Source organism: Nicotiana tomentosiformis, chromosome 12, assembly GCF_000390325.3.
Source record: "Nicotiana tomentosiformis chromosome 12, ASM39032v3, whole genome shotgun sequence".
In the NCBI taxonomy this organism is placed as follows: Eukaryota; Viridiplantae; Streptophyta; class Magnoliopsida; order Solanales; family Solanaceae; genus Nicotiana; species Nicotiana tomentosiformis.
In genome coordinates, this window is record NC_090823.1 from 27223837 (window position 1) to 27238896 (window position 15060).

Genomic DNA, 15060 nt, shown 5'->3' on the forward strand with positions numbered 1-15060 from the left:
GGGCTGCGAGGCATTGGTCGCAGGTGCGAGGGAAACTTCTGCACCTGCATGATCGCAGATAGGGACGGGTGCGCGCAGAAGTGAAAACTAGGCAGGCGAGTGAAGTCCCCAAATGCGACATTTTTCTCGCACAAGCGCAGGCACAAGTGCGCAAATCTTGTCCGTAGATGCGAAAATCGCTGGGTCAGAACCTTAAATTCGAGGGTTCGACATTTTCACCCATTTTTTGATTTTGGAGCTCGGGTTGTGCGATTTTGGAGAGGAAAAGTTCCACATAACTTGGGGTAAGTGTTCTTAACTCCCTTGTGATTACATTCCATGAATTAATCTTCATTTTTGGTATAAGATTATTTAATCTTCAAGAGAAATAGAAGGAAATTTCTAAAATGTCACAAAACGAATTTTTCAAGTTTGAATACCTATTTGGAGTCAGATTTGAGTGAAATTAGTATGGTTGAACTTGTAATTAGATGGATTGTCGTATTTTGTGAGTTTCGTTGGATTTCAAGATGTGGGCCCCACAGGTGATTTTTGGGGCGCAATTTCGGATTTTTGGAAAATATTAGTATTTTGATATGGTGTTAATTCCTATAATTTTTGTGGGCTAAATCAAATTAATTGTTACTAGATTCGAGCCGTTTAGAAGTTGATACGCGTAGAATGGAATTTCTGGAGCATTTATTAACTTGCAAGACATTGGATTTTGCTTGTTCGAGGTAAGTAACTCTTCTAATCTTGGAGTTGAGGGTATGAACCCTGAATATATATATTTTGTGAATTGGTGGGAGGTGACACATATGCTAGATGACGGGCATGTGGGCGTGCACTATAGAAACTGTGACGTAATTGTTTCCGTAAAATTTTGTAGTCAATTACTCTTGGCATTTTCTATGTAGTTTTATGTGTTGAAGAAATTAAGTTGAAAATCATATTAAAAATGATGTTGAGGCTATGTGCCAGTATTATTGGGATCCATAGAGGTCATATTGCTGTGAATTATTGTGTTAAATTAAAAATTCATATTAAGCTGAAAATCATATTAAAAATTATGTTGAGGCTATGTGCCAGTATTATTGGGACCCACAGAGGTCATATTGCTGTAAATTATTGTGTTAAATTGAAAATTCATACTCAGTCATATTCATTTCATTGCATATCATAGCTCAGTCTCTGTTGTTATTTACTGATACATCATATCATCATTTTTTTGGGGCTATTTTTCATGACATTGTGAGCCCGAGAGACTGGAGAGATTGATGACTGAGTGCGGCCGAGGGCCTGATTGTGAGGATGAGTGTGGATCGGGGCTGCCCGCCTGCAACATACTTTATTATTATAGCACATGAGTTGTCCATGCAGATTCTGATATGATATTATAGCACGTGAGTTGTTCGTGAAGATTATAGCGCTTGGGCTGAAGGAGCCCCTCCGGAATTTGTACACACCCCCAGTGAGCGCAGGTACCTATTGAGTGCCGAGTGCCGAGTGCCGAGTGACTGGGAGACATGAGTGATTGTGAGGTATGCCCGAGTAGCAAGAGTGATTGTGTGTGACTGTGAGGTTTGCTCTAGGGGCTGTATATGAGTGATGTTATTCCCGAGGGGCTGTTTATAATTTTATCACTAAGTTGCATCGCATTGGCATGCACATATGACATACAGGCAGAGAGATGTATTTTTTCTCATGCTGTACCACATCACATCATTCATGATTTCTCACACATTTTGACAGATGGGCATAGTGATGCATTTATTTTACACAGGTTATCCGGAAGGAAAATGAAACATCTTATTTATTATTGAAAAGATTTTGGGAGAAATTTATTGTTTTCAAACTATTCATATTATTGGCAACTTCGGCAAACAATTTGGGTTTTCACTAATGTATTTGAAAGAAAGAACTATTATTTTTTTTTAAATCATGATTTGACTGAGTATTTTATCCCTGAGTTACTTCTGGTATTATTTGCTTTATATTGTTATGGATTGTTATGGACTATTGATTTTGGACCCGACCTTGGTGGAAGCTCGTCACTAATTTCAACCTACGGCTAGGTTTGTTACGTACTCAGTACATGGGGTTGGTTTTACTGATACTACACTTCTGCATATTGCGTGCAGATGTTGGCTGATGTTGTTGCTATGCTCGATGGTTGTGGGACTTGAAGATGTACCTGCGTTCCTGTTGCAGCTACCTCTTGTTCAGGGTAGCCTTAGATTTATAAAAGCTATGTTTATGTATTATTCAAACAGACTATGTATTTATTTCATTTCCGCTTTGTATACTCTATTCTTAGAAGCTCATGATTTTTACTACCAGTTCTTGGGGATTGTATAAGATTAAGACCTTTATTCACTTAAATTGCTTTAATAATTATTATTGAAATTGGATAGTTGGTAATTGGCTTACCTAACGGGTTGGGTTAGGTTCTATCACGACTAGTTGGAGTTTGGGTCGTGACAGATACTTACCTTTTTGAAGTTAGGCTGATATTTTAAAATAGTCTTCTTGCTTGAATTGACCTCCGGATAGCTCAAATCTATCCAATTAATTGTATAAGTTCATTAAAATTCATCGAAAATAATTTCGAATAATAAAACGTCGACTTAAAAATTAACATTAAAAAGTCAACCAAAAGTCAACGCGGGACCCGCTTCCCGGAACCCGACATAATTTTTACGAAATCTGAATGCTCATTCCGATATGAGTTCCACCATACCAATTTTATCGAATTCCGATAATAACTCGACCTCCAAATCTTAAATTTTTGTTCTTGAAGAGTTTTACAAATTTCTCCAATTTCTTCCATTTGATTAGTGATAGTTGATGAAAATAACCATGGAATCATGAAGTATAATCAATTTTGGATATAGAACACTTACCCGAATCCATATGGTGAAAATCGCCTCAAAAATCGCTTCAATCCGAGCTCTATAGCTCTAAATATGTTAAAATGGCTGAAACCCCCATTTTTAGAATCTGTCCAAGCAAGTCGCATTTGACATTTTAGGATTATAAATCGCATTTGACACCTGCAATTTGCCTCAACCCCAGAAAAATAGCAGTCTTTCCCGATACGTAAATGGGCATAACTCTCTCATACGATGTCTGAATGATGAATGGTTTAACTTTCTGGAAATTAGACACCAAGGGCTACAACTTTTTTGTTTTGCTCATCTCTTAATTCCTTATAGATGGTGAGATATAAGCTCCCAAAATTAGCCCAGTGCAGCAGAAAAGTTTTCTTTGCGATTTCAAAACTCTTCGCAGATAGCCTGTAGTTTATCAACCATACTCTTTGTACCCAACTCCAACTGCCAAACGGTTTAACTTTATGAAAACTAGACACAAAGGGCTACAACTTTTATTTTTTAATTATTTCCAAATTTCTTATAGATTGCGAGATATAAGCTTCCAAAGTCAGCCCTGTGCAGCAGAAAGTTTTTGCGATGCACACTGCCAGGCAAACAAAAATAGCAGCACTAGCCTTTAGTCAATCGATTATAACTTTCTGTATAAATGTTCAAATAATAAATGGTTTACCTTTCTGGAAACTAGACTCAAATGGCTACAACTTTCATGTTTTAATAATCTCCAGATACCTTATAGATTGTGAGATATAAGCTTCCAAATTCAGCCCTATGCATCTGAAATTTCTCGCGATGCACACTGCTGTAGCAAAAAAAAAAACCAGTAGTTAAAAATGGCCTAGAAATGGTCCGAAACCACTCCGAAACTCACCCGAGCCACACGGAACCCCGTATGAATATACCATCAAGTCCCATAATATAATACGGACTTAGTCGAGACCTAAAATCACATCAAACAATACCGGAACAACGAATCACACCTCGAATCGAACTTATGAGTTTATGAAATTTTCTAAATTATATATCTTGTGCCGAAACATATCAAATCAATCCGAAATGACTTCAAATTTTGCATTCAAGTCATAAGTGATATAATGGAGTTGTTATAATTTTTAGAATTTAATTTCAAACCCGATATCAATAAAGTCAACTCCCGGTCAAACTTTTCAAAAATCTTCTATTTTTCAACTTTCGCCAAAATGCGCCGAATTGTCCTACGAACTTCCAAATCCAAATCTAGATATGCGCCTAGATCCGAAATCACCATGCGAAACTATTAAAATTATCAAAAATCCATTCCAGAGTTATTTGCTCAAAAGTCAAATCTCCGGTCAAACTTTAGAAATTCAAGCTTTATAAATGAGAATTGTTCTTTCAATTAAATTCCGAATCTTCCGAAAACCAAACTCGACCCCACACGCGGGTCATAATACATATTACGAAATTGCTCGGGACCTTAAGTCACTGAACGAAACGTAAATTCTCAAAACGACAAGTCGGGTCGTTATAGAGCTAATAGAGCTACTGTTTTTATAGTCTAGCGTACTGAATGTTATTATATTTTTTAAGATACTAGTCATTAGGGTACGCGCGTTGTGCGTGTATCTCGTGTTAATGAATATAAAAATTTAAAAAAAATTACATACATTTTAAACTGAAAATTTTGTTTGAGTTATCATAAAAGAAAAGTGAAACAAAGTAAGTTTTTTTAAAATAATGATTGTTCGCTACTTTCCTATACATATGCGATCTTTCCCTATTTTTATGTATAAACGTTTCCTTATTTAATCATACAAGTGTTAAGTATCATTTAATGGTTATTCTATCATTTCAATTGGTTTTATATATGTAAGGCAACTTCGGTAAGTTCAACTATTTAAGTTATTCAATTCTATATGTTTATTATCTTATTGCAGTTGAAGTGGTCAAATCCAAATAGAATTTAAAGTATTAAATATTATGACTTTTTTATCTACGTGAAATATGAGTTTACTATTCTCCCATTTTTTTTAATGCTTTGCGGCTTATGAAACAAGAATTGTACGTGAAATAGGACTTAAGTTTACCAATGCAATAAGAAAAGCATTATAGTTTAGATTCAATACAAATAAAATTAGAATATATATATATATATATATATATATATAAATTAATCTTAATTGATTTAAAACTCCTTAATATTAGGAAAAAATTAAATATTGATAATATTTTAAAAATGAGCAATTTAAGTTGGCAATAAATTAGTATTGTTAATTATCAAACGTAAGAAAAATAATAGTGAACTAAATAGACATAGATTGAATTTCTAACTAATTGTTTTTTTTTTTTACGAATTGCGAAGGTCCAAACAACCTCTACATGAGTCTGTAAATTAACTCAAATTTGAAATCCTTCAAATCTTAAACATGAAATAGAGAGTTTGTAACGACTCGACTTGTCGTTTTAAGAATTAGCATCACGTCCAATGGCTTACGATCTCGAGCAGTTTCGTAATATGTATTATGACCCGCGGGTGTGGTCGAGTTTGATTTAATGAAGATTCGGAATTTTATTTAAAGAACAATTCTTATTTAGAAGCTTAAATGGAAAGAGTTGACCGGAGAGTTGACTTTTAAGCAAATGACCCCGGAATGAAATTGTGATGATGTCAATAGCTTCATATGATGATTTTGGACTTAGGCGTATGCTCGGATTTGGATTTGGAAGTCCGTAGGACAATTCGACGCATTTTGGCGAAAGTTGAAAAATAGAAGATTTTTGGAAAAATCCTACTGAAGGGTGAATTTTTGATAATGAGGTTGGATTTCGATTCTGAAAATGGGAATAGCTCCATTAAGTCAATTATGACTTGTGTGCAAAATTTGAAATCATTCCGTATTGATTTGATATGTTTCGGCGCAAAATATAGAAGTTGGAAGATTTGAAAACTTATAATTCGATTAAATGCGCGATTCGGAATTTCGATGCGCGATTCGGAATTTTGGAGCCTCGACTAAGTTCGTATTATATTTTGGGATATGTTGGTATATTTGGTTAAAGTACCGAGGGCCTCGGGTGAATTTCGAAAGGTTAACGGAGTTGATTTTTGGATGAGGTAGCTGCTGGAATTTACTGTTGTTTCTGGGCAGCTGCTGCTTGTTTCGCTTCTGCGGATGTTTGATCGCAGAAGCGAGATGAAGATCGCAGAAGCAAAATCTGGGCAGGCTGGTCGTTGGTCGCAGAAGCGATGGTCTAGGCGCACCTGCGAGAGCGCAGGTGCGGAAACAAGCACGCAGAAGCGGAAGAAGGCAGCTGGGCATGTCTTCGCAGAAGCGACCTTTTTGTCGCAGAAGCGACATCTCAGATGCACATTTTCTTCCGCAGATGCGAGCTCCTGTTGGGCAGTGGACATTGGGACTTCGCAGATGCGCATTTTGGCTCGCAAAAGCGAGTCCGCCGATGCACAAATCTATCCGCAGAAGCGGAATTGGGCAGAAACATAAAGGACCAAAAATGGCCAGTTCGCCATTTTCGATTGGATTTTTGGAGCTCGATTTTGGGACGATTTTGGAGGAGTTCTTCATGACTTCGACCTGGGTAAGTATCCTATATCTAAAAGTGATTATATTTCATAAATTCATGGTTATATTCATCGTTTAATTCGGATTTAAATGGAAGAAATCAAGATTTTTACAAAATCTTCCAAAAACTCAAATTTAAGATTTGGAGGTCGAGTTGTTATTGGAATTCGATAAAATTGGTATGGTTGAACATGTATCGGAATGGGCGTTCAAATTTTATGAAAATTATGTCGGGCTCCGAGGGGCGGGCTCCGCGTTGACTTTTGTTGACGTTTTTGAAATAAATTTTTAAGTCGACGTATTATTATTCGGAATTATTTCCGATGAATTTTAATGGAGTTATGCAATTAATTTGGATAGATTTGAGCTGTCCGGAGGTCAATTCAAGCAAAAAAGCTATTTTGGAATATCGGCCTAACTTCAAAAAGGTAAGTGTCTTGCTTAACCTCGAGTGGGGGAATTACCCCTTAGGCATTGAGTCTTATGTGCCATTTGTGAAATGTGAAAAAGCCGTGTACGCAAGGTGACGAGTACGTACTCGGACTTATACGTGCAAAATTCATTGAATTAAAGTCTTAGGCATTATTTTGTAGAAAATTGGAAAATTGTGAAAAATTATTAAATCATATGTCTGCCATGCCTAAATCCTTATTGTTGAATTTGTTTTTATATGATAATTTGATGTGATTGTTACTTGAAATGTTTATGAAATTTCGTGAGTACTGTTGGTTTAATATTTCTTGGAAATAAATTTCAATATGAATTTTCTTATGCAAATAATTAATTTAAGCGAGCTTCAGAAGAAGTGTTAATATAATTATCTAAATTTGCATTAATGAAGGCTTTGCTTTATGCTGGGTAATTTCTATCTCTATTGATTGTTTTTGGGTGTTATATATATATATATATATATTGTGTGGAGCCTTGGGCTATTTGTTGTGAAATTAATTAATTTTGTTATATCTTTGGAACTTGGCTGTGGCCATTGGGCAAATTGTGATATGAATTGATTTTATTATGTTGCCGTGTTAATTTTCCGTATAAATTGTTGTATTGTGTGAGTTATTATTTTGGGAAGATAAGGGTGGCATTTCACCGTTGATATTATGTGGGTATAAGGGTGGCATTTCACTGTTGTTGTGTTTGTTGGAATATTGTCTGGACGGAGCAATAAGGGTGGCTATATGAGCGATAAGGGTGGCAATAGGAGCGATAAGGGTGGCTATTGATATTGTCTGGGCGGAGCGATAAGGGTGGCTATAGGAGCGATAAGGGTGGCAATATGAGCGATAAGGGTGGCAATAGGAGCAATAAGGGTGGATATTGTCAGGGACAATATGTGATGATGTGGGGTTGTGGTATTGATAATTTTCATGTGATGTTGAGAGCATGTGGCTATTGCCAGGCGGATTATAAAATAAAATGTGGGCACGAAATGCCGTGAATAAATAATAAGGATATTAGGCACGTGAATTGTCCGTGCAGTTGTAATATGAAATGTGGGCACGAGGTGCTGTGATGAAATGATAATGATATTTGACACGTGAATTGTCCGTGCAGTTGTGATATGAAATGAGGGCACGAGGTGCCGGAAAAATATGATGATTTAATTATGGGCACGAGGTGCCGTGAAATTATATAAAAAATGGGCTGAGACCCGTGTTTCCGAAAAATATGAAAATGGGCCGAGACCCGTATTTTTATGATTTTGAAACGAGGTGTCACATGGTGACTCTTTAATCGTAAGAATTATATTCAAAATATTTATTTGAAAGGATGTTTATTCAAGAAGAATTATATGAACGAATTGTATTTGAAAGATATTTATTCGACGAAATTATATTTGAAAAAGAGTTTAATTGAAGAACTTGATTTAGTTGGGTGTAATTGTATTTATTAAATTGTTGAGCGATATTAAATGGTGATTTTTATTGTCTTACTATGCATATCATTGGTTGTTTTATGTTGCCTTGATGTTATTTGTTTCCAATTATTTTGTATATTATATTGCACAGGTTATTATACTAGTGAGTGTCTTGACTGTACCTCGTCTCTACTCCATTGAGGTTAGTCTTGATACTTATTGGGTACCGACCGTGGTGTACTTATACTACACTTATGCACATTTTTGTGCAAAGCCAGGTATTGGAGATATCGGACTTGAGTAGAGTTAAAGCGGGATCGTAAGGATTTAAGGTAGAGCTGCTTAGCCGTCGTAGTCCCTTGAAGTCTTTTCATTTCATTGTACTGTTAATTTATAATCAAACAGTATTGTATATTCGGTTCTCGTGATCATTCCATGTATTCGGTTAGAGTTCGTGAGTCAGTACTACCAGTCTTGGGAGGTTGTATATTGTAATTATTTTCGCTGTTAGTTTAAAAAAAATGGCTTCAAAAGGTAGTTAAAATCGGCTTACCTAGTCTTAGAAACTAAGTACCATCACAACGCATGTGGTGGGAATTTGGGTCATGAAAGAGTTAAACACAACTCAGAAAGTAATTAATATCATGATCAAAAAGTCAATCCGATCATGAATAAATATAAATTGCTTATATTCAAAGAAAGAGACATGAAAACCAAAACGTGGAATAATAGCTCTTTTTATGGAAGTGTTTGCCTATAGAATTCAAAAAAGGAAAGAATTTATAATTAGGAAAAAATCAAATGACTATTCCTATATATTAGGAAAATAAATTAATGACTACTCCTAAATATTAGGAAAATAATTAAATAATTATTTTGTCTGGCGTGAACTCTATTTTAGAAGGGTAAAAAAGACGAACGACATTTCGCTAAGAGTGATCATGCTTTTAATATAATACTAGTTTTTATGTACGTGTTTCACGCGTAACACCCAACTAAGAAGAGAAAGATGAAAAGAAGAAGGAAAAAAACAAAAGTGAGTATCAATACAATGACACAACTAATAGTGAACAATGTTCATGCAACTTTTGTTATGATTTTTTACTATACGAATGAAAAAAAACTTTAAATGTTTGAATATATCAAGAAATATATAATGCACATATAAATAATGTATGTTAGCTTTGCAGTGTATCTACACGAGTTGTCATTCATACTTTTACAATTATGTGATCAAAAAAATATATAATAGTCTATCTACCCTAGCCATATCTTCACAAAACATCATTAGTTATGCACAAGCTCACAGAGATAACATAAACAGTCTCTTTTTATGTCCCAATTGTCACACACATGCTCCCTATTTAAGTTTTTCAAGATAATTCCTTTGATGGATGAGTTACAATATCTGAATTCTATCGAATTAGGAGTTTTTAAAACTTTTGGGGAAAACCAGACAATAAGATGGAGCATGACCAACATGGTGAAAAAATTCAAAATGCCATAAGCTGGTGCATCAAGTTCACACTACTGAAAGCTAACTAAAATAATTAAGATGCACCATGTGTATTACATAGCCGCACAAAAAAAATCTCGAATTTAGAAAAGTCAAACGCCAAAAGAAAGAACTCAATTTAAATTTCGGAACACAGAAACCGAAATTGATGTGAAAATTTGTAAGACAATCTTATCTAAGAAGGGTTTTTTTTTTTTCATATTGCTAAAATTCTCTTATATATAAATTATTCTATTTTAACCTAATAGGATTTTAGTTCTTTCTATGTAATCAGGAATAAAAGTATTCTAAAAAAGAAGTTTGTATAAATGTAGAGTGCAACACATTACATCGCACCTATTTAATCATGATTTTAAGTTTACAACCGCATAACCCTTTTGTTTTTTGCAATAGTATTTCTACACAAGATATACAATATTATAAATATTGTATAATGTTGTATATAAAAATTAGGTTTTATTTTCTACGAACGTTAACTCGCAAAAAAACTTATCAAATAACTCAAGTCTTCACCAAATAGCTTCAAATTTTTACCACAACTTTAAAATGATATTCCAACAAACACCAATCATCAGATATTAAAAAAATTCCAACAAATTATAAAACTCATTTATGTGTTTTCAAGCTTTTAAAAACTCTAATAAAGTTTAAATTTTTTCACTTAATTTATCCAAAACAATATTTAAATCTATAATGATAAACATTAATATCACTTTTCAATTAATTTTTAACATATATTTTCTTAATAAAGTGTTATTAGATGAAAATAAGTTTCAAATTCTATGTAAAATACACCAATTTAGATAAGAAAAAAGAATATGTGGAGGAGGTTCAGTTGTGATGACCCAAAATATCATCTTTAAATTTAATAAGTAATTCTATATTCTAAGACCTCAAAAACGTACCATTTATCATTGTTCGACTTGCGTGCACAGTCCGTACAATTTTCTAAAAAAGTTTTTATGTGAAAAATGGATTAAAATGGGAAATAGAGCTTTAAAACTCAACTAAATTGACTTTGGTCAATATTTTGAGCAAACGGACCCGGATCAATATTTTGAAAATTCTGGTAGGTCCGTATCGTGATTTGGGATTTGGGCGTATGCCCGGAATCGAATTCCGAGGTCCCTAACTCGAGTTATGAAATTTTGATAAAAAGTTAAAAGCTTGAAATTTTAATAATTTCTAAGAAATTACTGATGTTGGATTTATTGACCTCGGGTCTGTATTTTAGTTCTGGAGCCCGGTATAGGTCCACTATAATATTTATGACGTGTCTGTCGAATTTGGTGAGAATCGGAGTTATTTTGACGTGATTCAGACGTCCGGTTGTAAAAATATAAGTTTTAAAGTTTTCTTGAAAACATCCTTTGATTTGGTGTCTGATTCGTAGTTCTAAGTGTTATTTTGGTGATTCGATCATGCGAGCAAGTTCGTATGATGTTTTAGGATTTCGGTGCATGTTTGGTTTGAAGCCCCGAGGGCTCGGGTTGATTTCAGGTGGTTAACAGACCATTTTTGGACTTGGAAAAAATTACAGAAATCTGCTTTTGGTATCCTTCTTCGCGTTCACGAGAGGTGGCTCGCGTTCGCGAAGAAGAAACTGGAGGCAGGTGAAATTTACTCTTCGCGTTCATGAAGAGGGGGACGCGTTCGCGAAGGGAAGAGGGCAGTGTTCATCGCGAACGCGTGGAAGCGTTCGCGTTTGCGTAGAAGGCGAGGCCTAGCCAGGTACCAAGCATTAAAGCTTCGCGTTCGCGTAGGGTGTACCGCGTTCGCGAAGGCCAAATTTGGCAAGGCTTCGCGTTCGCGACATTGCCTTCGCGTTCGCAAAGAGCAAAGTTTTGGCAGCACAAAAATGTGCTTCGCGAACGCGAGGCACTGACCGCGTTCGCGAAGGGTAAAAATCTCAGAAACAGAACTTAAGTTCTGGAAATGGGGTTTCGACCCATTTTTAACTCCTTCCCATTTTTGAGCTCGATTTGGGCGATTTTTACGGGAAAACATTGGGGTAAGTGTTCCTTATCCTATATTGATTATATTTCATGATTCCATACTCGTTTATATAATGAATCCGTGAATTTATGGAAGAAAAATCAGATTTTTCTAAGATCTTCCAAAAACGAAAATTTAAGATTTGAAGGTCCATTTGACAATTGGATAATTTCTGTATGGTTGGACTCGTTTCGGAATGGGTGTTCGGATTTCGTAAATTTTTCCGAGATTTGAGACATGGGTCCCACTGTCGAATATTTTAATGAATTTTGAATTTTTAACCGGAAAATTATTATATACATATGGAATTAATTCCTAATATTCGTATTGAATATATCGAATTGTTTGTGAATAGATTTGATGCTTTTGGAGATAAATTTAAAAGGAAAAGCTGTAGTTGAATAATTGATTGGAATTTGCAAAGCGAGGTAAGTATCGTGGTTAATTTTGACTTGAGGGAATAGAACCCTTAAATTATTTATTATGTGAATTGCATGTGAACGATGTATAAGTGAGGTGACGAGTGTCTATACGTCGTCAAATTAATTGTTTGCATGCTTACTTGAAAGATCATAAATTATTTTAAATCATAAATTAATTATCATAATAATTATTTCTCTCATATTCTTTGTCAAATATTAATTGATAAATTCTTGCATTAATTGTTACATGCTATTTGAATTACGTGTTTAATTGTTATTTGACATTTAGTATATTAAATATTAAACTGCCTATTTTCTCCATGATTCCCATAATAATTTGCTATTTGTCATTTTTTTGTTTCATGATTAAATCATAATTATTGAATGCTTGTTGTCTTATAATTTTATATTAATTGTTACATTTATTGAGAAAATTTCTTCTATAAGAGTTGATAAATAAATATGTTGGAGGAGCGGGTTGCACGCCGCAACTGAATTATTAAAAGTCTATATTGGAGGATCGGGTTGCACGCCGCAACAGACTTATTAAAAGTCAACATTGGAGGATCAGATTGCACGCCGCAACAGACTTATTAAAAGTCCATATTAGAGGATCGGGTTGCACGCCGCAACAGACTTATTAAAAGTCCATATTGGAGGATCGGGTTGCACGACGCAACAGACTTATTAAAAGTCCATATTGGAGGATCGGGTTGCACGCCGCAATAGACTTATTAAAAGTCCATATTGGAGGATCGAGTTGCACCCCGCAACAGACTTATTTAAAAGTCGACATACATATATATATATTGGGGGATCGGATTGCACACCGCAACAGACTTGATTAATGTGAATATATTGTGAGAGCGGGTTGCACGTTGCAACAGAATTGAATGTGAATATATTGTGAAAGCGGGTTGCACGCTGCAACAGAATTGAGTGCGAATATATGGTAAGAGCGGGTTGCACGCTGTAACAGAATTAATGGAAATGATAATTGGTTATGACTGCTGAGTTGGCTTCAATTATTATAAATGAGTTACCTGAATTATTTCTATTATTGCTGTTGTTACTATTATTGCGTACAAGTTAATGTAAGTGACCCGCCTTAGCCTCGTTACTACTTCATCGATGTTAGGCTCAGCACTTACCAGTACATGGGGTCGGTTGTACTGATACTACACTCTGTACTTCTTATGCAGATTTTGGAGTTGGTCCCAGCGGCGTACCTTAGACTTGCTCGGATTTCAGCTACCAGAGGATACTTGAGGTATAACTGCATGGCGTCCGCAATTATGAAGTCCCCGTCTATTTTTACTTTAGCCGTGTGTTTATTTCTAGACAGCTTTATTTTATTCAGATCTTTATTTGTATTTATTCTAGAAGCTCGTGCACTTATGACACTAATTCTGGGATGGTATTTAGACACCGTTGCATTTTTGGATTATTTCACTATATTTCAAACTTTGCTTCCGCTTTTGTTTCCTTGATTATTAATAATATAAAGATTGTTTAAAAATTGTTTAATATTATTCTAATGTTGGCTTGCCTAGCAAGTAAAATGTTAGGCGCCATCACAGTTCGAAGGTAGGAAATTCGGGTCGTAACAGTTGGTATCAGAGCACTAGGTTACATAGGTCTCACGAGTCACGAGCAAGCTTAGTAGAGTCTGAAAGATTAGTACAGAGACATCTGTACTTATCTCTCAGAGGCTATGAAGTTTAGGAACAATATCACCTCTTTCATTCCTTATCGTGTGATATTGATTTTGCTTGAAACCTATATCTCCCATTCCTTTGTATCTACTCGTGTATGACATTGCACATTCAGTATCAGTTGTGCGTCAACGGTTCGTGATGCCGCAGATGAACTACGAGGGAGCTATTGATGCTGAAACATTGCTTCAACGTGTGATTTCGACTGAAGATGCGGAGATATAAAGATATCACCCAGTTAATAATGTGGGGGGTGCAATGTACCTTGCCATCTGGTTGATTTATACGAGTTGTGACGGTTAATATTGTGGACCATCGGACGTGGTGAACTATGACTTCGCGCCGAGTGGGGGAGTCCACTATCAATGAATGGATTGCGAGTCATGTGTTATATCAGTTTTGGCCTGAAATGTATATATGTGGTACTGAAAGGTTCTTCCAAAATCTACATGTGTTTAAGCCCTGAGATCTTGTAGAAAATAAGGTTGGGACTTGCGGTATGTCCGCCTCCGTAATAATCTTATACTTCAGTACCAAAGGAGTTAGAGAAACAACATTAAATTCACAGAAGGTCTACTCAACGTGGACGTCACGGTTGCAGATTTTGGGGTGCTTCGGAAGAAGTACAGTAGTTGACGAGATTCTGGACTATGTGGTTTGTGCCTAGATTTGTCTGTTTGGAGCTCTACTTTTGTGATCGTTGTGTATAAATAGGGGTAAGGGTTACCTCTGAGAAGAATCAAAGAGTATGTTAAGAAATGGGTCAGCTCAACAGTATTGAGTTAGCATAACAAAAGAAGAAATTAGTCTTGGGAGAGATAATTCTCCACAGGTGTTCGTGGCAAGCATATGAAGAGGGCAGACCAGTCAATACAACACCGCCCACTTGGCTCGATTTTCAGGAATACTTTTGAAAGAGTTTGTTTCCCGGACTCTCTGTAATGCATGGCGCATAGGGTTTGAACGATTGTGTCAGGTCACCATGACGGTGTCATAATATGCCATCAATTTCAATAAGTTAGCCCTCCATATTCCTACTTTGCTTCCTACAGTCAGAGAGCGAGTCAACATAATCATTAAAGGACTCAATTATGATCGTAAAATTTTGTATGAATCGG